This window comes from Dipodomys merriami, unplaced genomic scaffold, assembly GCF_024711535.1.
Source record: "Dipodomys merriami isolate MVZ:Mamm:240054 unplaced genomic scaffold, mDipMer1.0.p SCAF_47, whole genome shotgun sequence".
NCBI lineage: Eukaryota > Metazoa > Chordata > Mammalia > Rodentia > Heteromyidae > Dipodomys > Dipodomys merriami.
The window spans coordinates 2,610,999-2,635,732 of NW_027206035.1; positions in this window are offsets into that span (position 1 = coordinate 2,610,999).

Sequence of the window (24,734 nt, forward strand, 5' to 3'; positions counted from 1 at the left end):
CTAAAACTAACCCTAACCCTAACCCTCACCCTCACCCCCAAGTTCAGCCTAACCCTAAACTTAAACCTAATCCTAACCCTAACCCTAACCCTCACCCTCACCCTAACCCTAACCCTAACCCTAACTCTAATGCTAACACTAGCCCTCACCCTCACCATAACCCTAACACTAACCCTACCCCTCAGCCTAACCGTCACACTAAACCTAACCCTAACCCTAATCCTCACCCTCACCATCACCATCACCTTCACCATAAACCTCACCCTCACCCTCACATTAAGTCTAACCATAACCATAACCCTCACCCTAAAACTAACTCTGACCCTCACCCTCTCGCTCACCCTAAGCCTAACCCTAAACCTAACCCTAATACTAAACCTAACCCTCAACCTCACCCTCACCCTAAACCTAAAACTCACCCTAACCCTAACCATAACCCTAGCCCTCACCCTAAACCTTACCCTCACCTTCACTCTAACCCTCACCCTAACCCTAACCCTCACCATAACACTAAACCTAATCCTCACCCTCACCCTCACCCTAACCCTAACCCTAACCCTAAACCTCACCCTAACCCTAACCCTAAACCTCAACATAACCCTCACTGTAACCCTGACCCTAACCCTAACCGCAACCCTAACACTCACCCTAACCCTAATCCTAACCCTAATGCTATTTCTTTTTTTTTTTTTTTTTTTTTTTTTTTTTTTTTTTTTTTTTTTTTTTTTTGGGTCCGGTCATGGGGCCTGAACTCTGGGCCTGAGCACTGTCCCTCAGCTCTTCAGCTCAAGGCTAGCGCTCTACCACTTGAGCCACAGCACCACTTCCGGCTTTTTTCTTTTTGCTTATGTGGTGCTGAGGAATCGAACCCAGGGCCTCGAGCATGCAAGACAAGCGCTCTACCACTGAGCCACCTTCCCAGCCCCCTAATGCTATTTCTAACCCTCACCCTCACCGTAACCCTCACTCTAACCCTTACCCTCACCCTAACCCTATCCCTAACCATAAAACTAAACCTCACTCTAACCCTCACTCTCAGCCTAAACTTAACCCTAACCCTCATCCTAACGCTCACCCTAACCCTAACCCTAAACCTAAGCCTCACCTTCACCCTAACCCACACCCTAAACATTTCCCTCACCCTAATACTAACGTAACACTTAGCCTAACCCTCACATTAAACCTAACCCTCACCCTAACCCTAAAACTAACCCTCACCCTAAACCTAAACCTCACCCTCACCCTCTGCATAACCCTAACCCTAACCCTAATGCTAACTCAAACCCTCACACTCGCACTCACTCTAACTCTAACCCTAAACCTAACCCTGACCCTCACCTAATCCCAACCCTATCCCTAACCCACAACCTAACCCTAACCCTCACCCTCACTCCAACCCTTACCATCACCCTAAGCCTCACTCTAACCCTAACGATAAAACTAACACTAAACCTCACCCTAAACCTCACCCTAACCCTAAACCTAAATTTAACCCTCACGCTAACGACCACTCTAACCCTGAACCTAACCCTAACCCTAACACTAACACTAAACCTCACCCTAACCCTCACCCTAACCCTAAACCTAAACTTAACCCTCAACCTAACTCTCACCCTAACCCTCAACCTAACCTTAACCCTAACCCCAGCCCTAAACCTAACCCTGATTCTCACCTTCACCCTAACCCTCACCATTACCCTAACCCTCACCCCAAAACTAACCCTCAACTACACCCTCATCCTCACCCTCACCCTGACCCTAACCCTCACCCCACCTTAACTTTAATCCTCACATAACCCTAACCCTCACCTTAAAACTCTCCCTCACCCTAATCCTCACCCTAACCCTAACCCTAAGCCTTTCCTAACCGAAATGCTCACCCTCACCCTAAACCTCACCCTAATCCTCAGCCTCACACTAGCCCTCACCCTAAAACTAACCCTAACCCTAACCCTCACCCTCAACCTTACCCCCAACTTCAGCCTAACCCTAATTCTAAACCTTATCCTAACCCTAACCCTAACCCTCATCCTCACCCTTACCCTAACCCTAACCCTAACCCTAACTCTAATGCTAACACTAGCCCTCACCCTCACCCTAACCCTAATCCTAACCCTAACCCTCACCTTAAACCTAACCCTCACCCTAATCCTAACTTTAACCCTACGCTCAGCCTCACCCTAGCCCTCACCCTAACTCTAAACCTAACACTAACCATAAAACTAAAACTAAACATAACTCTCATTCTCACCCTCAACCTCACTGACACCCTCACCCTAACCCTCACCCTAACCGTCACCCTCACACTCACCCTAACCATAACAATAACCATAAACCTCACCCTAAAAGTAACTCTGACCCTCACTCTCACCCTAACCCTCACCCTAACCAGAACCCGAACTCTCACCCTAACCGTCACCTTCAACCTAAACATCACCTTAACCTTAACCCTCAACCTAACACTAACCATAATCCTCACCCTCACCCTAACCTTAACACTATCCCTAACCCTAAACCTAAGCCTCACCGTAACCCTCACCCTAACACTCAGGCTAACCCAAACCCTCACTCTCACCCTACCCCTAAAACTAACCCTAACTCTAATGCTAACACTAGCCCTCACCCTCACCCTAACCATAAACCTAACCCTAACCCTCACCCTAACCCTAATACTAACCCTAAACCTCAACCTCACACTAACCCTCATCCTAACCCTTACCCAAACCCTAACCCTACCCCTCACAATAACACTCACATTAACCCTAAACTTCACCCTAATCCTAAACTTAACCCTAGCCCTCAGCTTCACACTAGCCCTCACCCTAACTCTAAACCTAACACTAAACATAAAACTAACCCTAAACATAAATCTCACCCTCACCCTCAACCTCACCATCACCCTCAACCTAAACCTCACACTCAACCTCACACTAACCCTAATCCTAAGCCTAACCCTCACCCTAAACCTAATACTAACCCTAAACCTCAACCTCACCATAACCCTCTCCCTAACCCTTACCCTCAACCTCAACCAAACCCTAACATTAACTTTAACCCTAAACCTCACCCTAACCCTCACCCTAACCCTAACCCTAACCCTACCCCTCAGCCTAAACCTCACCCTAAACCTAACCCTAACCCTAAGCCTCACCCTAACCCTCAACCTCACCGTAACCCTAATGCTAACGTTAACCATCAACCTCACCCTAACAGTCACCCTAACCCTTAACCTCCCCTTTAACCCTAAAAATAACCCTCAGCCTAATTCTCACCCTAACACTCACCTTCACCCTAACCATCACAGTCAAACTAAAACTCACCCTAAACTTTTCCCTCACCCTAATCCTAACCCTAACCCTAATCCTAACCCTCACACTAACCCTAACCCTCACCCTCACCCTAACCCTAACCCTCACACTAAGCCTAACACTAACCCTCACACTAACCCTAACCCTAATACTAACCCTAACCCTCACCCTCACCCTCACCCTAATCCTCACCCTAACCTTAAGGCTAACCCTAACCCTCATTCTCACCCTAAACCTCACCCTAACCCTTATCCTCACACTAACCCTAACACTAACAATAACCCTTACATTAACTCTAACCCCCAACCTAACTCTAAACCTACCCCTCACCGTACCCTTCCCCCTAACCCTAAACCTAACACTCACCCTAACCCTAACCCTAACCCTCACCTTCAACCTAACTCTCAACCTAACCCTAAACCTCACCTACACCCTTACCCTCAACCTCAAACTCATCCTCACACTAAACATCACCCTAAACCTAACCCTCACCCTAACCCTAACACTAATCCTCACCCTAAACCTAACCCTCACCTTAAACCTCACCCTCAACCTAATCTGAAACCCTCATCCTCACGCTAACCCTAACCCTAATGCTAACACTAGCCCTCACCCTCACCATAACCCGAACCCCAACTCAAACACTCACGAAAACACTAACCCTAACCCTAATGCTAACCGTAAACCTCAATCTCACGCTAAACCTCACCCTAACCCTTATCCTCACCCTCAAACGCACCCTAAACCTAACCCTAATACTAATCCTAACCACAACACTAACCCTCACCCTAAACCTAACAGTCAACCTCACCCTCACCATCACCCTCACTCTAACTCTCAACCTCACCCTCACCCTAACCCTAACCATAACCCTAACCCTCACCCTAAACCTAACTCTAAACCTCACCCTCACCCTAAATCTCATCCTAACCCTAAATATAATGCTAGCCCACAACCTAACCCTTAACCTCAACGCCACCCTAACCCTAACCCTCAACCTAAACCTAAACCTAACCTTAATCCTCATCCTAACCCTAACCCTCACCCTCACTCTAACCCTAACCCTAACCCTATCCCTCACCCTAATCCTAACCCTGTCCCTCAGCCTCAACCTCAACGTCAGCCTAACCCTAACTCTATCCCTAATTCAAACCCTAACCCTCACCCTCACAATAACTATAAACCTAGGCTTAACCAAAACCCTCAGGCTAACCCTAAAGCTATCCCTAACACTCACCCTAACCCTAAACCTAATCCTAAACCTAAACCTCACCCTAATCCTTACCCTCACCCTAACCCTAAGCCTAACCTTCAGCCTAACCCTCATACTAACCCTAACCCTAAACCTAACCCTCAACCTAACGTTAACACTAACCCTAACCCTAACCCTAAACCTAACTCTAACCCTCTCCCTCATACTAACACTAACTCTCAACTTAACCCTTACCCAACCCTCACCCTAAACCTAACGCTAACCCTAAACCTCACCCTCACCCTAAATATCACATTAACACTAACCCTAAACCTAACCCTAACCCTCATATTAACCCTAACTTTCACCCTAACCCTAAACCTACCCCTCACCCTACCCCTCACCTAACCCTAATCCTAACCCTCACCCTAACCCAAGCCCTAACCCTCACCTTGACCCTAACACTCATCGTCACCCTAACCCTCACCATAACCCTAACCCTCAACTACACCCTCACCCTCACCCCTAAACTAACACTTACTCTCACCTTAAACATCACCCTAACCCTAAACCTGACCCTAATCCTAACCCTAATCCTCACCCTAAAACTAACCCTCATCCTAATCCTCAAACTCACCCTAACCCTAAGCCTTTCCTAATCGAAAATCTCACCCTCTCCCTAAACCTCACCCTAAACCTCACCCTCACCCTAGCCCTCACCCTAACCCTAATCCTAACACTCACGCTAACCCAAGCCCTAACCCTCACCTTGACCCTAACCCTCACCGTCAACCTAACCCTCACCATAAACCTAACCCTCAACTATACCCTCACCCTCACCCCAACCCTCACCCTAACACTCACTGTCACCCTAAAATCACCCTAACCCTAACCCTAACCCTAATCCTAACCCTAATCCTCACCGTAACCCTAATCCTCACCTTAAAACTCACCCTCATCCTAATCCTCAAACTAACCCTAACATTAAGCCTTTCCTAACCGAAACTCTCACCCTCACCCTAACCCTCACCCTAAACATCACCCTCACCCTAGCCCTTACGCTAAAACTAATCCTAACCCTAAACCTCATCCTCAAACTCACCCCCACCCTCAGCCTAACCCTAACCCTAAACCTAATCCTAAACCTAACACTCCTTCTCACCCTCACCCTAACGCTAACCCTAACCCTAACTCTAACCCTAATGCTAACACTAGGCCTCACCCTCACTCTAACCCTAAACCTAACCCCTTAACCTCACCCTAAAACTAACCCTAATGCGAACCCTAAACCTCAACCTCACCCTAACCCTCAGCTTAACTCTTACACTCACCCTCAACCTCACCCTAACCCTAACCCTAAACCTAACCCTAAACCTCACTCGAACTCTCACCGTAAGCCTAAACCTAACCCCACCCCTCAGCCTAACCCTCACCCTAAACCTAACCCTAACCGTAACCCTAACACGAACACTAAACCTTACTCTAACCCTCACCCATACCCTCAACCTAAAACTAACCCTCACCCTAATCCTCACCCTCACCCTCACCCTAAACCTCACCCTAAACATTACCCTCAACATAATCCTAACCCTAACCCCAACCCTCAGCCAAACCCTCTTCCTAACCCTAACACTCAAACTAACCCAAAACCTAACCCTAAACCTAACCCTCACCATAAAACTAACCCTCACATTAACCCTCAGCCTAACCCTAACCCTACCCCTAATCTTAAGCCTAACCCTCACCATCACTCTAACTCTAACCCTAACACTAACCCTGAACCTCACCCTAAACCACACCCTCACCCTAACCCTAACCCTAACCCTCAATCTCACCCTCACCCTAACACTCACCTTAACCCTCACCCTTATTCTAATGCTAACCCTAACCCTCACCGTCACCCTAAACCTCATCCTAACCCTTACCCACTCCATAACGCTAAACCTAACCCTAATCCTCACACTAAGCCTCACACTAACACTCACCCTAAAAGTAACCCTAACCCTCACCTTCACCCTAACCCTCACTGTCACCCTAACCCTCACCCTAAACCTAACCATCACCTACACCCTAACCCTCACCCTAACCCTCACCCTCACACACTCCCTCAACCTAAACATCAACCTGACCCTATCCCTCATTCTAACAATAACCCTAATACTCACCCTAACACTAACCCTCACCTTAAACCTCACCCTCACCGTAATCGCCACCCTAACCTTAACCCTAAGCCTTTCCTAACCGAAAACTTCCCCTCAACCTAACCCTCACCCTCACCCTAACCCTCACCCTCAACCTAGTCTTCACCCTAGAACTCTCCCTAATCCTAAACCTCACACTCAACCTCACCCCCACCCTCAGCCTGAAGGTAACCCTAACCCTAATACTAGCCCTAAACCTAACCCTCACCCTCACCCTCACCCTAACCCTAATCCTCACACTCACACTCAACCTCAGACTCAGCCGAACCCTAAACCTAATCATAATCCAAAACCTAAACCTCACCCTCAACCTCACACTCAACCTAAACCTAACTCTAACCAAAACCCTCACCCTAACCCTAACCCTATCCCTAACCCTCAATCTAACCCTAGCTCTCACCCTACACTTACCCTCACCATCACCCTAACCCTAACCCTCACCGTCACCCTAACCCTAACCCGCACACTAACCCTAACACTAACCCTCACACTAACCATAACCCTAACCCTAATGCTAACCCTAACCCTCACCCTCACCCTAACCTTTATCCTCACACTAACCCTAACACTAACCCTACCCTTAAATTAACCCGAACCCCCAACCTAACCCTAAACCTACCCCTCACCCTCACCCTCCCCCAACCATAAACCTAACCCTCACCCTAACACTAACCCTAACCCTCACCTTCAACCTAACCCTCAACCTAACCCTAAACCTCACCTACAATCTTACCCTCCACCTCAAACTCACCCTCACACTAAACATCACCCTAACCCTAACCTCACCCTAACCCTAACCCTAATCCTCACCCTAACCCTAACCTTCACCTTAAACCTCACCCTCAACCTAATCCTCACCCTAACCCGAAACCTAAGCCTTTCCTACCCGAAAACCCTCACCCTCACCCTAACCCTCACCCTAACCCTCACCCTCACACTAGTCCTAACCCTAAAACTAACTCTAACGCTAACCCTCAACCTCAACCTCACCCCCACCCTGTCTAACACTAATCCTAACCCTAATCCTAACCCAATATGTAAGCCTCATCCTCACCCTAACCATAACCCTAACCCTTACCATAATGCTAACACTAGCCCTCACCCTCACCATAACCCGAACCCTACCCCAAACCCTCACCCGAACCCTAACCCTAATCCTAATGCTAACCCTAAACCTCAATCTCACGCTAAATCTCACCCTAACCCTTACCCTCACCCTCAAACTCACCCTAAACCTAACCCTAATCCTAACCCTAACCCTCAACCTAACCCTCACCCTAACCCTAATACTAACCCTACCCCTCAGACTAACCCTCACCTTAAACCTAACCTTTACCCTAATCCTCACCCTATCCCTAACCCTAAACCTAACCCTCACCCCAACCCTCACCCTCACCATAAACCTAATGCTAACATTAACCCTCAACCTCTCCCTAAACCTCACACTAACCCTTACCATCACTTTAACCCTATCCTCACCATCACTCTAACCCTCAACCTAACCCTTACCATCACCCTAAAGCTCACCATAACCCTAACCCTCACCCTAAACCTAATTCTGACCCTCACCCTCACCCTCACCCTAAGCCTAACCCTACACCTAAGCCTAACCCGAAACCTAAACTTCACACTCAACCTCACCCTAAACCTAATCATCACCCTAAACCTAAGTCTAACCCTCACCCTAATATTGACACTCTCACCTTAACCCTCACCCAACCCTCACCCTAAACTTAAGGCTAAACCTAACACTCACCCTCACCCTAAATATCACCCTAACACTAACCCTAAACCTAACCCTCATCCTAACTCTCACATTAACCCTAACACTCACCCTAAACCTAAACCTACCCCTCACCCTACACCTCACCCTAACCCTAACACTAAACCTCACCCTAACCCTAGCCCTAACCCTCACCTTGAACCTAACACTCACCGTCACCCTAAACCTCACCCTAACCCTAACCCTCACCTACACCCTAACACACTCACCCTCATCCTAACACTCTCTTTTACCCTAAACATCACCCTAACCCTAACCCTCAAGCTAATCCTAACCCTAATCCTCACCCTAACACTAACCCTCACCTTAAAACTCACCCTCATCCTAATCCTCAAACTAACCCTAACCCTAAGCCTTTCCTAACCGAAACTCTCACCCTCAACCTAACCCTCACCCTAAACCTCACCCTCACCATAGCCCTCACCGTAAAACTAATCCTAACCCTAACCCTCATCCTCAATCTCACACCCACCCTCAGCCAAACCTAAACCTAATCCTAAACCTAACACTCCCCCTCACCCTCACCCTAACACTAACCCTAACCCTAACCCTAATGCTAACACTAGCCCTCACCCTCACTCTAACCCTAAACCTAAAGCTAAACCTCAACCTAACCCTAATCCTAATGCTAACCCTAAACCTCAACCTCACCCTAACCCTCATCCTAACTCTTACACTCACCCTCAACCTCACCCTACCCCTAACCCTAAACCTAACCCTAAACCTCACTGGAACTCTCACCCTAAGCCTAAACCTAACCCCACCCCTCAGGCTAACCCTCACCCTAAACATAACCCTAACCCTAAGCCTCACCCTATCCCTAACCCTGACGATAACCTTCACCCTCACTGTATCCCTAATGCTAATATTAACCCTCAACCTCACCCTAAACCTCACCCTAAATCTTACCCTCACCTTAACCCTATCCCTCACCTTCACTTTAACCCTCACCCTAACATTCTACCCTCAACCTTACCCTCACACTAAACCTCACCCTAACCCTAAGCCTCAGCCTAAGCTTCACCCTCTCCCTAACAATCACCCTAAACCTTACCCTCACCCTTACCCTGACCCTAACCCTCAGCCAAACCCTCAACCTAACCCTAATCCTAACACTAACCCTCAGCCTCACCTTAACCCCAACCCCAACCCTAACACTCACACTAACCCTAACCCTGACCCTCACCCTCAACCTCAACCTCAGCCAAAACCTAACCCTAACCCTAATCCAACCCCTAACACTCACCCTAAATCTAACCCAAACCCTAAACCTAACCGTCACCTTAACCCTCACCCAAACCCTCACCCTAACCCTATCTCTAACTCTAACCCTCACTCTCATCCTAACCCTCACCCTAACCCTTATTCTCACTCTAACCCTAAACCTAAACTAAAACCACACATTAACCCTAACCCTCATCTTAACTCTAACCCTACCCCTCACCCGAACCCTCACCCGAACCCTCACCCGAACCCTCACCCTAACCGTAACCTTCAACTTCACCCTAACCCTCACCGTCAACCTAACTCTCAACCTAACACAAACAATCACCTACTGCCTAAGCCTCAACCTCACCCTCAGCCTCACCCCCACTCTCAGCCTAAAACTAACCCTAGCCCTATTCCTAACCCTAACCCTAATCCTCATCCTCACCCTCACCCGCACACTAACCAGAACCCTAACCCTCACCTTAAACCTCACCCTCACCCTAATCCTCACTCTAACCCTAAGCCTTTTCTAAAAGAAACCCTCACTCTCATTCTAACCCTCACACTGACCCTAGACCTCACACTAAACCTAACACTCACCCTCACCATTACCCCCACCATCAGCCTAAACCATACCCTAACTCTAATCCTAAGCCTAACCCTAACCCTCAACCTCACCCTCACCCTAACCCTAACCCTCACCATAACCCTAACCCTAATGCTAAAACTAACCCTCACCCTCACCCCAACCCTAATCCTCATCCTCACCCTAACCCTAATGCTAACCCTAAACCTCCACCTCACTCTAACCCTCACCCTAACCCTTTTCGTCACCCTCAACCTCACCCTAAACCTAACCCTAACCCTCAACCTAACCCTCAACCTAAAAACAACCTTAACCCTAACCCTCAGCCTAACCCTCACCATAACCATAACCCTAACCCTAATCCTCAACCTCTCCCTAACCCTAACTCTAAGGCTCACACTCACTGTAACCCTAATGCTAACATTAACCCTCAACCTCATCCTAAACCTCGCCCTAACCCTTACCCTCACCATAAACCTATCCCTCACACTCACCCTAACCCTCACCCTAACACTTACCCTCACCATAACCCTATCCCTCACCCTCACCCTAACCCTCACCCTAACCCTTAACCTCACCCTAACCCTCACTTTAACCCTAACCCTAACCCTCACCCTAAACCTCACCCTAACCCGTACCCTCACCCTAACCCTCACTTTAACCCTAATCCTAACCCCCACCCTAAACCTCACCCTAACCCTAAACCTAACCCTAACACTCATCCTAACCGTATCCCTAACCCTAACCCTCACCCTAAACTTAACCCTAAATCTAACTCTAACCCTCAGCCTAACCCTAACCCTCACCCTCACGCTCAACCTCACCCTCAGCCTAACCGTAAGCATAACCATAATCCTAACACTAAACTGAACCCTCACGCTAACCCTAATCCTAAAACTAATGCTAACACTAAGCCTCACCCTCACTCTAATCCTAACCCTAACACTAACCCTCACCCTAACCCTAATCTGAATGCTAAACCTAAACCTCAACCTCACCCTAACCCTCACCCTAACACTTACCCTCACACTTACCCTCACCCTAACCCTAAACCTAACCCTACAACTCAGCCTAACCCTCACCCTAACACTAACCCGAACCCTAATCCTCACCCTATCCCTAACCCTTACCCTTACCCTCACCCTAACTCTCACCCTTACCCTAAGGCTAATGCTAACATTAAACCTAAACTTCCCCTAAAACTCCCCCTAACTTTACCCTCACCAAAAACCCTATCCCTCACCATCACCCTAACCCTCACCTAAGCCTTACCCTCACCCTCACCGTAACCCTAAACCTAACCCTAACACCTCAAGCTAACCCTCACCCCATCCCTAAATTTAACACTAACCCGAACCCTCACCCTAACTCTCACCCTAACCCTAAGCCTAATCCTAACACTTACCCTCACCCAAAAGCTTACCCTCACACTAAACCTAACCCTAACCCTCAGCCTGACCCTCATCCTAACCCTAACTCTAACCCTAACCCTCAACTTAACCTTAACCCTAACCCCAACCCTAACACTCACCCTAACCCTAACCCTCACCCTCACACTCAAACTCAACCTCAGCCTAAACCTAAACCTAACCCTAATCCAAACTGTAAACCTCACCCTCAAAGTCACCCTAACTCTAACCCTAACCCTACCTCTAACCCTATCACTAACCCTCACCCTGACCTTATCCCTAATCCTAAACCTAGCCCTCACCCTCACCCTCACCATAAACCTAACAATTATCCTAACCCTAACCCTAAGCCTAGCCCTCACCCTAACCCTTACGCTCAACCTCACCCTAAACCTAACCCTCACCCTAACCCTAACCATGACCCTAACCCTAACCCTAACCCTTACCCTCACCCTCACACTCACCCTAACCCTACCCTAACCCTAATCCTCAACATAAACCTAACCGAAACCCTAATGCTAACGTAAACCTCACTCTCAACCTAACCCTAACTCTAAGCCTCACCCTTCCCTATCCCTAAACCTAATGCTATCCCTAACCGTCACCTTCACCCTAACCCTCACCCTAACCTTAACACTCACCCTCACCCTCACCATAACCCTAACACAACCCCTCAGCCCAACCCTCACCCTAACCCTAACCCTAACCCTAATCCAAACCCTAAACCTCACCATCACCCTCACCCTAACTGTAAACCTAACCCTAAACCTAACCCTCACTCTAACCCTAACACTATCCCTAACCCTCACCCTAAGCCTAACCCTGATCCTAAACCTAACCCTTACCCTCACCATCACCATAACCCTAACGCTCACCGTAACCCTAACCCTAAACCTAATGCTATCCCTAATCCTCACCCTCACCCTAACACTCACCCTAACCTTAAACCTCACCCTCACCCTCACCCTAAACCTACCAATCAGCCTAACCCTAACACTAACCCTAATCAAAACCCTAACCCTCATATTCACCCTCACTCGAACTCTAACACTAAACCTAACCCTAACTGTCACCCTAATCCTAACCCTAAACCTAAACCTAATGGTAACACGATTCCTCACCCTCACCCTAAGCCTCACCCTAACCCTAACTGTCACCATCAACCTCACCCTAACCTTCACCGTAAACCTCACCCTCACCCTAGCCCTCACCCTAGACCTAATCCTCAGCCTAACCCCAAACCTAAACCTAACCCTAACCCTCACACTAACCCTCACCCTAACGCTAACCCTAACACTACCCCTCAGCCTAACCCGAACCCTAACCCTAACCCGAACCCTAAACCTCAACCTCGGCCTAACCCTAAACCTAACCCTCAACCAAACCCCACCCTTATCCTAAGGCTAATGCTAACATTAACTCTAAACGTCACCCTAAATCTCTCCCTAACCCTTACCCTCACCAAAAACCCTATTCCTCACCCTCACCCTAACCGTCACCTAAGCCTTACCCTCACCCTCACCCTCACCCTAACCTTAACACTAACCATAACGCTCACCTTAACCCTCACCTTAACATTAAACCTAACCCTAACCCTAACCCTCACCTTAACTCTCACCCTAACCCTAAGCCTAATCCTAACCCTCACCCACACCCTAACGCTTACCCTCACCCTAACTCTAACCCTAACCCTCAGCCTAACCCTCATCCCAACACTAACCCTAACCATAAGCCTCACCTTAACCTTAACCCTAACCCCAACCCTAACACTCACCCTAACCCTAACCCTCACCCTCACACTCAAACTCATCCTCAGCCTAAGCCTAAACGTATCAATAATCCAAATCGTAACTCCCACCCTCAGCCTCACGCTAAATCTATCCCTAACCCTACACCTAACCGTTTCCCTAAACCTCACCCTGACCCTAATCCTAAACCTAACCCTCACACTCACCCTCACCATAACCCTAACACTCACCCTAGCCCTAACCCTAGCCCTCAATCCTAACCCTTACCCTCAAACTCACCCTAAACCTAACCCTCACCCTAACCCTAACCATGACCCTAACCCTAAACCTAACGTACACCCTCACACTCACCCTAACCCTACCCTAACCCTAACCCTCAACATAACACTAACCGAAAACCTAATGCCAACCCTAAACCCCACCCTCACCCTAAGCCTAACCCTAACCCTAACCTTTCCCTATCCCTAACCCTAATGCTATACCTAACCCTCACCCTCACCCTAACCCTCACCCTAACCTTAACACTCACCCTCACCCTCACCATAACCCTAACCCTACACCTCAGCCTAACCCTCACCCTAAACCTAAAACTAACCCTAATCCAAACCCTAAACCTCACCTGACCCTCACTCTAACTCTAACCATAACCCTAACCCTAACCCTAAACCTCACCATAAACCTAACACTATCCCTAACCCTCACCCTCACCCTAACCGAATCATAAGCTAACACTCAACCTCACCCTCAACATAACCCTAAATCTCATCCTAGCCCTAACCCTAACCCTAGCCCACACCCTAACACTTACCCTACACTCACCCAAACCCTAACCCTCAATCTCACCCTAACCCTCAGCCTAATCCTTACCCTAATCATAAACCTATCCCTCCTCAACCTAACCCTCACCCTAACCCTTAACCTCACCCTAACCCTTACCCTAAAAGAAACCCTAAGCCTCACCCTAACGCCCACACTAAACCTAACCCTAACACTATACCTTACACTCAACATAACCCTCACCCTAACCCATACCCTCACCCTCACCCTCACCCTAACCCTAAACCTAACCCTCAGCCTAATCCTCATCCTAACCCTAACCCTAACCCTCATCCTCACCCTAACCCTAACCCTAATCCTTACCCTAACCCTAACCCTCATCCTCACCCTAACCCTAACCCTAATCCTTACCCTAACCCTAATGCTAACCCTAATCCTCACCCTCACCATAAACCTCACCCTAACCTTAACCTCATGATAACCCTAACCCTAACCCTAATCCTAATCCTCACACTAACACTAACCCTAACCCTCACCCTAACTCTCACCCTAACCCTAATCCTCACCCTCACCCTAACCCTCACCGTCACCATCACCCTCACCCTAACCCTAACCGTCACCCACACCCTAAACCTCACCCTAACCCTCACTGTAAGATTAAACCTAACCCTCATCTTACCCATAACCCTCACATTAACCCTAAATCTAACATTCACCGTCGCCCTAACCCTAACCCTAACCCTCACCATAAACCTCACCCTAAACCTAACGATAATCCTAACCCTCACCCTCATCCTAAACCTCACCCTAACCCTTATCCTCACACTAACCCTAACCCTAACCCTCACACTAACCCTAGCACTCAGCCTAATCCTAACAATACCCCTCACCCTAACCCTCACAGTAACCCTAACCCTAAACCTTACCCTTTCCCTAACCCTAACCTTAACAATAACCCTCACCCTCATACCAAACATCATCCTAACGCTAAGCCTCACCCTAACCCTAACCCTAACCCTCACCATAACCCTATCCCTCACCATAACCCTCACTCTCCCCTAATCCTCACCCTAACCCTAACCCTAACATTTACCTAACTGAAAAACTCACCTCAACCTCAACCTCAACCTAACCCTCACCCTCACCCTAGCCCTCACACTAGCCCTAACCCTTACCCTAACCCTAGCCCTCAACCTAAACCTAACATTAACCCTTTCCCTCATCCGAACCCTAACACTCACCCTAACACAAAACCTAACCATAATCCTCACCCTAACCTTCACCCTCACCCTCACCCTAACACTAACCCTCACTCTAAACCCAACCCTAACCCTCTCCCTCAACCTAACCCTCACCCAAATCCTAACCGTAAACCTAACCATAACACTAACACTCACTCTAACCCTCAACCACAACCTAATCCTCACCCTAAAAATAACCCAAACCCTTACCTAACAGAAACCCTCACTTTCAACTTCATACTAATCCTCACCCTCACCCTAACCCTAACACTCACCCTCACCCTAACCCTATCCCTAACGCTAACCCTAACACTCACCCTCACCCTAACCCTTAACCTAACCCTATCTCTACACCTCACCATAACTCTCACCCTAACCCTAACAGTAACCCTAACCCTCACACTGACCCTAAAACAAACCTAACCCGCAACCACACCCTAACCCTCACCTCACCCGAAAACTCACCCTCAAGTTACCACTCACCATCACGCTAAACCTCACTGTCAAAATAAACATCACCCTAACCATAACCCTCATCAAAACCCTAACCTTCAACCTAACCCTAACAATCACCCTGACCCTCACCCTAAACCTAAACCTAATCCTCAACCTAAACGTAACCCTCACCCAAACCCTAAACCTAAACTTCACCCTAATACGCACCCTAATGCTAACCCTTGCCCTTACCCTAAACCTCACCCTAAACTTTACACTCACCCTAACCCTTACCCTAACCCTCAACCTAACCCTCACACTAACCCTAACCCTAACCCTCAGCCTAAACCTTACCCTAAACCTAAACCTAACCCTAACCCTCTCCCTAACCCTAACCCTAAACCCTAAATCTCACACTAACCTAACTCTAAACCTCAGTCTAAACCTCATCCTAACCCTAACCCTAATCCTCACCCTCCCCATCACCCTCAGCCTAACCCTAACACTAACCCTTACACTAATCCTAACCCTAAACCTAATGGTAACCCTATATCTCACCAACACCCTAACCCTCACCCTAAACCTTACCCTCACCATAACCCTAAAACCTAACCCTAACCCTCACACTCAACCTAACCCTCACCATCACACAAACCCTCACCGTAACGCTAAACCTCACCCACACCCTAACCCTCACATTCACCCAAACAATAACCCTCACCCTCACCCTCACGCTCAACGTCATCCTCACCCAAAACCTCACTGACACCCTAAATATTACCCAAAACTTAACCCTCAACCTAACACTAACCCTTACACTAATCCTAACCCTAAACCTAATGGTAACCCTATATCTCACCAACACCCTAACCCTCACCCTAAACCTTACCCTCACCATAACCCTAAAACCTAACCCTAACCCTCACACTCAACCTAACCCTCACCATCACACAAACCCTCACCGTAACGCTAAACCTCACCCACACCCTAACCCTCACATTCACCCAAACACTAACCCTCACCCTAACCCTCACGCTCACCCTAAACATCACCTTAAACCTACACCTCAGCCTAACTATAAACCTTGCCCTCACCCTAACCCTAACCCTCACACTAACACTCACCCTCAATTTAAACCTCACCCAAACAATAACCCTAACCCTTTCCTAACCGAAACCATCACCCTCACCCTCACTCTCACACTAACACTTACGCTAAACCTAGCCCTCACACTAACCCTAACCCTAACCCTTACCCTCACCCCCACCCTCTCCCTCAGGCTAACCCTAACCCTAACCCTAACACTTACCCTCATCCTCATCCTCATCCTAACCCTAACGCTAACCCTCACCCTCACACTCACCATCACCCTAACCCTAGCCCTAACAATAACCCTAACCCTAACCCTAATCCTAAAACTAACCCTCACCCTAATCGTAACCCTAACCCTAACTCTCACCCTCACCCTAACCTTTAACATCGCACTAACCCTAACTGTATCCCTAACCCTAATCCTCACACTAAAACTAACCCTCACAATAACCCTAACCCTAACACTCACCCTAACCCTAAGCCTAATCCTTACACGCACACTCACCCTCGCCCTCAGCCTAACCCTAAACATAACCATAACACTAACACTCACCCTCAATCTCACACTAACCGTAACCCTCACCCTCACACTCACCCTAACCCTAAATCTAGCCCAAAAATAACCCTAACCCTAACTCTAACCCTGGTCCTAACACTAACCCTCACCCTCACCCTAACCTTAACGTTAACCCAAAAGTTTACCCTCACCTTAATACAAACCCTAAACCTTTCCCTCAACCTAACCCTAACCCTAACACTAACCCTAACACTCACACTAATCCTTACCCTAAACCTAACCTTAACCCTACCCCTCACCCTTACCGTCACCCTAACCCTAACACTTAACCTAACACTAAACCTCACCCTAAACCTATCCCTAAACCTCACAGTCACCATAAGCCTCACCATCACCCTAACCCTCAACCTAACCCAAAACGTCATCCACACGCTAATGCTCAACCTCACCCTAACACTAACCCTCACCCTCAGCCTGACCCTCAACCTAAATCTTAACCTCAACCTGACTCTAAACCTAACCCTAACCCTAACACTCACACTAACCCTAACCCTCACACTAACCCTAACCCTACCTCTAACCCTAAGACTCACCCTCACCCTAACCCTAACCCTCACCCTAACCCTAAACTTAACCCTAACCCTCACCCTAACCCTAACCCTCACACTAACCCTCACATTCAACCTAATCTTCACCCTAATAATATCCCTAACTCTTACCTAACCGAAACCCTCAACTTCACCCTCATTCTCACCCTAACCTTTACCCTCACCCTAGCCCTCACCTAAACCCTAACCCTAAGCCTAACCCTAAGCTTCACCCTCACCCTCACCGTCACTCTCAGCCTAACCCTAAACCTAACCCTAATCCTAACCCTAACACACAACCTCACTCTCACCCTAACCCTAACCCTAAACTTAACCTTCACCCTCACCATCACCGTCACCATCAGCCTTACAATAACCCTAACCCAAATCGTAACCCTTACCCTCACCCTCACACTCACACTCGCCCTAAACCTCACCCTCCGCATAGCCCTCACACTAAACCTAAACCTCACCCTAACCCTAACCCTAAACCTCACTCTTACCTTAACCCTAAACCTAAACTTAACAATAACCCTAACACTAACCCTAATCATAACCCACACCTTAACCCTAAGTGTAACTCTAAAACTCACCCTAACCCTAATCCTAACCCTAAACCTCATCATCACTGTCACATTCACCCTAATCCTGACCCTCAAACTCACACTCACCCTAACCCTCAGACTAACCCTAACCCTCACCTTAACACTAACCCTAACACTCACCCTCACACTCACACTTAGCCTAACACTTAACCAAAGCCTAATCCTAACCCTAAGCCTCACAGTCACCCTAAACCTAAACCTAACAATAACCCTCACCATCACCCTCACCCTCACCCTTACCCTAAGCCTCACCCTCAATCTCACCCTCACCCTATCCCTCACAGTCAAACTAAACTTCAGCCTAACCCTAAACCTCACCTTAACCCCAAACATAACCCTAACTCTAATCCTCACCCTAACCCTCACCCTAACCCTAACCCTACCCCTCACCCTAACACTCCTCCTAACCCTAACCCTAACCCTCAAACTTACCCTCACCCTCACCCTCAGCCTAACGCACACCCTAACCCTAATCTTAATCCTAACCCTCACAATCTCCCTCACCCTAATCCTAACCATAAACGTAATGCTAACCCTCGCACTAACACTCAACTGAACCCTAACCCTAACCCTAACAATAACTGTAACCCTAACCCTAACCATAATCCTAACACTAACCCTCACCCTAAGCCTCAACAAAACTCTAACCCTAACCCTAATCCTAAACCTAACCCCCATTCTTACCTTTTCTTAAACCTAACCCTTACCCTAATACTCAACCTAACACTATTGCTAACCCTAAACCTCACCCTCACCCTAAACCTCACCCTAACTCTAAAGCTCACTGTAACCCTAACCCTAACATTAACCCTAATCCTCACCCTAACCCTAACCATCAACCACGCCCTAACACTGAAACTCACCCTAACCCTAACCCTCACCGTAACCCTCACCCTAACCCTAACGCTAACCCTAACCCTCACCCTCACCCTAACACTCATCCTCAAAATAACCCTAACCATATACCTAACCCTAACCCTCACACTAACCCTAAACCTCACCCTAACCCTAACCATACGCCTCACCCTAAACCTCACGCTAACACTAACCCTAACGCTAACCCTCACAATAAAACTCAACCGAGTCCTAAACCTCACCCACACACTAACCCTCACCCCAACACGAACCCGAACACTAACCCGAACAGTCACCCTCACCCTAACCCTCACCCTCAACCTAAACATCACCCTAAACCTAACCCTCACCCTAACCCTAAACCTCACCCTCAATCTAATCCTCACCCTCACCCTAATCCTCACACTAACCCTATCCGTTACATAACCGAAACCCTCATCCTCACCCTGACCCTCACCCTCACACTAACTCTAACCCTAATGCTAACCCTAACCCTCACCCTCACCCTCACCCTAACCATCACCGTAACCCTTACCCTTACCCTAACCATAACCCTCACCGTCACCCTAAACCTCACCCTAACCCTTATCCTGATATTAACACTAAACCTATACATAACCCTAACCCTCACACTAACCCTAAACCTCAACCTAACCCTCACCCTAACCCTAACCCTTACGCTAACCCTCACCCTAATCATAAACTGAACCCTAACCCTCACCCTCACCCTAACCCTCACCCTCACCCTAAATCTCACCCGAACCCTAACCCTCGCGCACACCCTAACCCTCATCCTCACCCAAACCCGAAACCTCACCCTCACCCTAAACCTCACCCTCAACCTAAACATCATACTAAACCTAACCCTCACCCTAAATCCAACCCTAACCCTCAAGCTAAACCTAACACTCAACCTAACCTTCACCCTCACCCTCACCCTAAACCTCACCCTAAACCTAACCCTTCCCTAAACGAAACCCTCACCCTCACCCCCACTCTCACCCTGACCCTAACGCTCACCCTCACCCTAGCTCTCACCCTAACACTAACCCTCAACCTAAACCTAACCCTCACCCTCACCCTCACCCTAACCCTAACCAAAGCCTAACCCTCATCCTAAACCGAACCCTAACCCTAATGCTAACCCTAAACCTCACACTCAATCTAGCCCTCACCCTAACCATAACCCTTCACCTAACCCTAACCCTCAACCTCACCCTCACCCTCACCCTAAACCTAAACCTAACCCTCACCCTCACCCTAATCCTCAGCGTAACCCTTACCCTCACCCTAATCATAACCTTAACCTACCCCTCACACTGACCGTAACCCTCAATCTTACCCTCACCCTCACCCCAAGCCTAACCCTAACCCTAATCCTAAACCAAACCCTCACCCTCACCCTCACACTTACCCTAAACCTAACCCCCAACCTAAATCTAACCCTTACCCTAAACCTTACCCTAACCCTCATCTTAACCCTCACTCTAAACCTAACCCTAAACCTAACGCCAAACCTAACCATCACCCTTATCCTAACCCTCACCATAACCTTATCCTCACACTAACACTAACCCTCACCTTAAACCTAAGCTTACCCCGCACCCTAACCCTCACCCTAACCCTAACATTAACTCTAACTCTCACCCTAAACATAACCCTAACCCTCACCCTCGACCTAAACCAAACCGTCACCCTAAACATCAGCCTAACCCTAATCTTCACCCTAACCCTCACATGAGACCTCAACCTCAACCTAATCCTCAACCTAACCCTAACCCTAACCCTTACCCTCAACCCCACCCCTCGCCCTCAGCCTAACCCTAACCCTAACCCTAACACTCACCCTCAACCTCACTCTAACCCTAACCGTCACCTTCAGCCTAGCCCTCACCCTAACGCTAACCCTAATCCTAAACCTAACACTAAACCTCAGCCTCTCCCTCAGCCTAACCCTAAACCTAACCGTAATCCTAACAATAATCCTCACCCTCACCAGGACCTTAACCCTAATTCTAACCCTCACCTTCACCCTCAATCTCACACTCACTCTAACACTCACCCTCAACCTCAAATCTTACCCTAACCCGCAACCTCACCCTAACCCTCACTCTAACCCTTATCCTCACACTAACCCTAACCCTAAACCTAACCCTCATCCTCACCATCACCCTAATCCTAACCCTAACACTAACCCTCACCCTAACCCTTACACTTACCCTAACCCTCACCCTAACCCTATCCCTAACCCTAGCCCTCACCTTAACCCAAACCCTTACCCTAAACCTAACCCTACCCCTCACCCTAACCCTCACCCTCGCCCTAAACCTAAGCCTAAACCTAACTCTAAACCTAAACCTGAACCTAACCCTCACCCTAACCCTAACACTAACCCTCACCCTAACCCTCACTAACCCTCACCCTAACCCTAACTCTCACCCTAACCCTTACCCTAACCCTAACCCGAACCCTTACCCTCACCCTAACACTAAACCTAAACCAAACCTTCAACCTCACCCTCACCCTAAACTTAACCCTAACTCTCACACTCACCCTAATCCTAAATCTAATCCTAACCCACACCCTCACTGTCACCCTAACCCGAACCCTCATCATCAAACTCTCCTTCACCATAACCCTCAAACTAATCCTTACCCTCAAAATAAGCCTAAACCTAACCCTCACCCTAACCCTCACCCTCACCCTAAACCTAACCCTCACCATCACCCTCACCCTCACCCTAACCCTCTCCCTTAATCTCAGCCTCACCCTAACCCTCACCCTCACCGTAAACATCACCCTAAACCTAAGCCTAACCTTAACCCTAACACTCAACCTAACCCTGACCCTAAACCTAACGATAAACCTTACCCTCACCCTCACCCTAAAACTCACACTAAGCTTTATCCTCATACTAACCCTAACTCTAACCCTAACGCTAACCGTCACACTAACACTAAACCTCTCCCTAAACCTAATCCTACCCCTCAACCTAACCCTCACCCTAAATCTAACCCTAACCCTAACCCTCACACTAACACTAACCGTAAACTACACCCTCATCCTAACCCTCACCGTCATCCTAACCCTCACCATAAACCTAACCCTAAACCACACCCTAAGCCTCACCCTCAAGGGAACCCTCACCCGAAAAGTCACCCTCACCCTAACCCTAAGCCTAACCCTAAACATAAGCCTAACCCAAACCCTAAATCTAACCCTAACCCTAACCCTCCCCTTAACCCTAACCCTCCAACTAACCCTCACCCTCAACCTAATCCTCATCCTAATCCTAACCCTAATCCTTATCTAACTGAAACCCTCACCCTCGCCATCTCACTCACCCTAACCCACACTCTCACCATAGCCCTCACACTAAACCTAAACATCACCCTTAACCTAACCCTAAACCTCAGCCTCAGCCTCACCCTAACCCTAACCCTCACCCTAATCCTAACCCTAACCCTAAACCTAACAATCACCCTAATCCTTACCCTAACCCTAACACTAAACCTAACCCTCACCCTCAACCTGACCCTCAACCTAACCCTTAACCTTAACCTGACCCTAACCCTAACCCTAACCCTAACCCTCACACTAATCCTAACCCTCACACTAACCCTAATTGTACCTCTCACCCTAACCCTCACCCTCACCCTAACCCTAACCCTCACTCTAAACATAACCTTAACCCTAACCCAAACCCTAACTCTAACCCTAACCATCACCCTAACCCTAACCCTTACACTAACCCTCACATTCAATCTAATCCTCACCATAACAATAACCCTCTTACCTAACCGAAACCATCACCTTCACCCATATTCTCACCCTAACCCTCACCCTCTACCTAGCCCTCACCTTAACCTTAACCCTAACTGTAAGCCTAAACTTCACCCTCACCCTCACCCTCACCCTCAGCATAACCCAAATCCTTACCCTAATCGTAAACCTAACCCTCACCCCTTCCCTCACCCTATTCCTAACAATAACACTAATGCTAACCCTCACACTCACACTCAACATAACCTTAACCCAAACCTTAACAATAACTGTAACCTTAACCCTAACGCTAATCCTCACCCTAACCCTCACCCTCAGCCTCACCAAAACTCTAACCCTAACACTAATCCTAAACCTAACCCTCACCCTCACCCTATCCCTAAACCTAACCCTTAACCTAATCCTCAACCTAAACCTATTGCTAACCCTAAACCTCACCCTCACCTTAAACCTCACTCTAACTGTAAAGTTCACTATAACCCTAACCCTAAACCTAACCCTAATCCTCACCCTAACCCTAACACTCAACCACACCCTAACACTCAACCTCACAGAACCCTCATCCTCAAGTTCACACTCACTCTAACCCTAACCCTATCACTAACCCTACACCTAACACTCACCCTCACCCTCACCCTCACCTAAACCCTAACCCTAACTCTAAACTTCACCCTCAACCTAAATATCACCCTAACCTTAACCCTAACCCTACACCTAACACTCACCCTCACCCTCACCCTCACCTAAACCCTAACCCTAACTCTAAAATTCACCCTCAACCTAAATATCACCCTAACCCATTACCCTAAACCTACACCTAACAATCACCCTCACCGTACACCTCACCCCAACCCTAAAGCTAACCCTAACCCTCACCCTAACCCTAACCCTCATCCTCACACTAACCCTAACCCTATACCTAACCCTAACCCTCACACTAACCGTAACCCTCAGCCTAACCCTAACCATACACCTCAACCTAAACATCACGCTAACCCTAACCCTAATGCTAACCCTTACCCTAATCCTAACCCTAACCCTAAAACTCAATCTCACCCTAACACTCACCATCACCCTAAAACTCACCCGAGCCCTAACACTCACCCACACACTAACCCTCACACCCACCCAAACCCTCAACCTAACCCGAACCGTAAACCTCAACCTAACCCTCACCCTCAACCTAAACATCACCCTAACCTAACCCTCACCCTAAACCCAACCCTAACCCTCACCCTAACCCTAACCCTCACCCTCAATCTAACCCTCACCCTCACCCTAATCCTCACCCTAACCCTATGCCTTACCTAAACGAAACCCTCACCCTCACCCTCACCCTCACCCTCAAACTAACCCTAACCCTAATGCTAAACCTAACCCTCACCCTCACCCTAACCATCACTGTA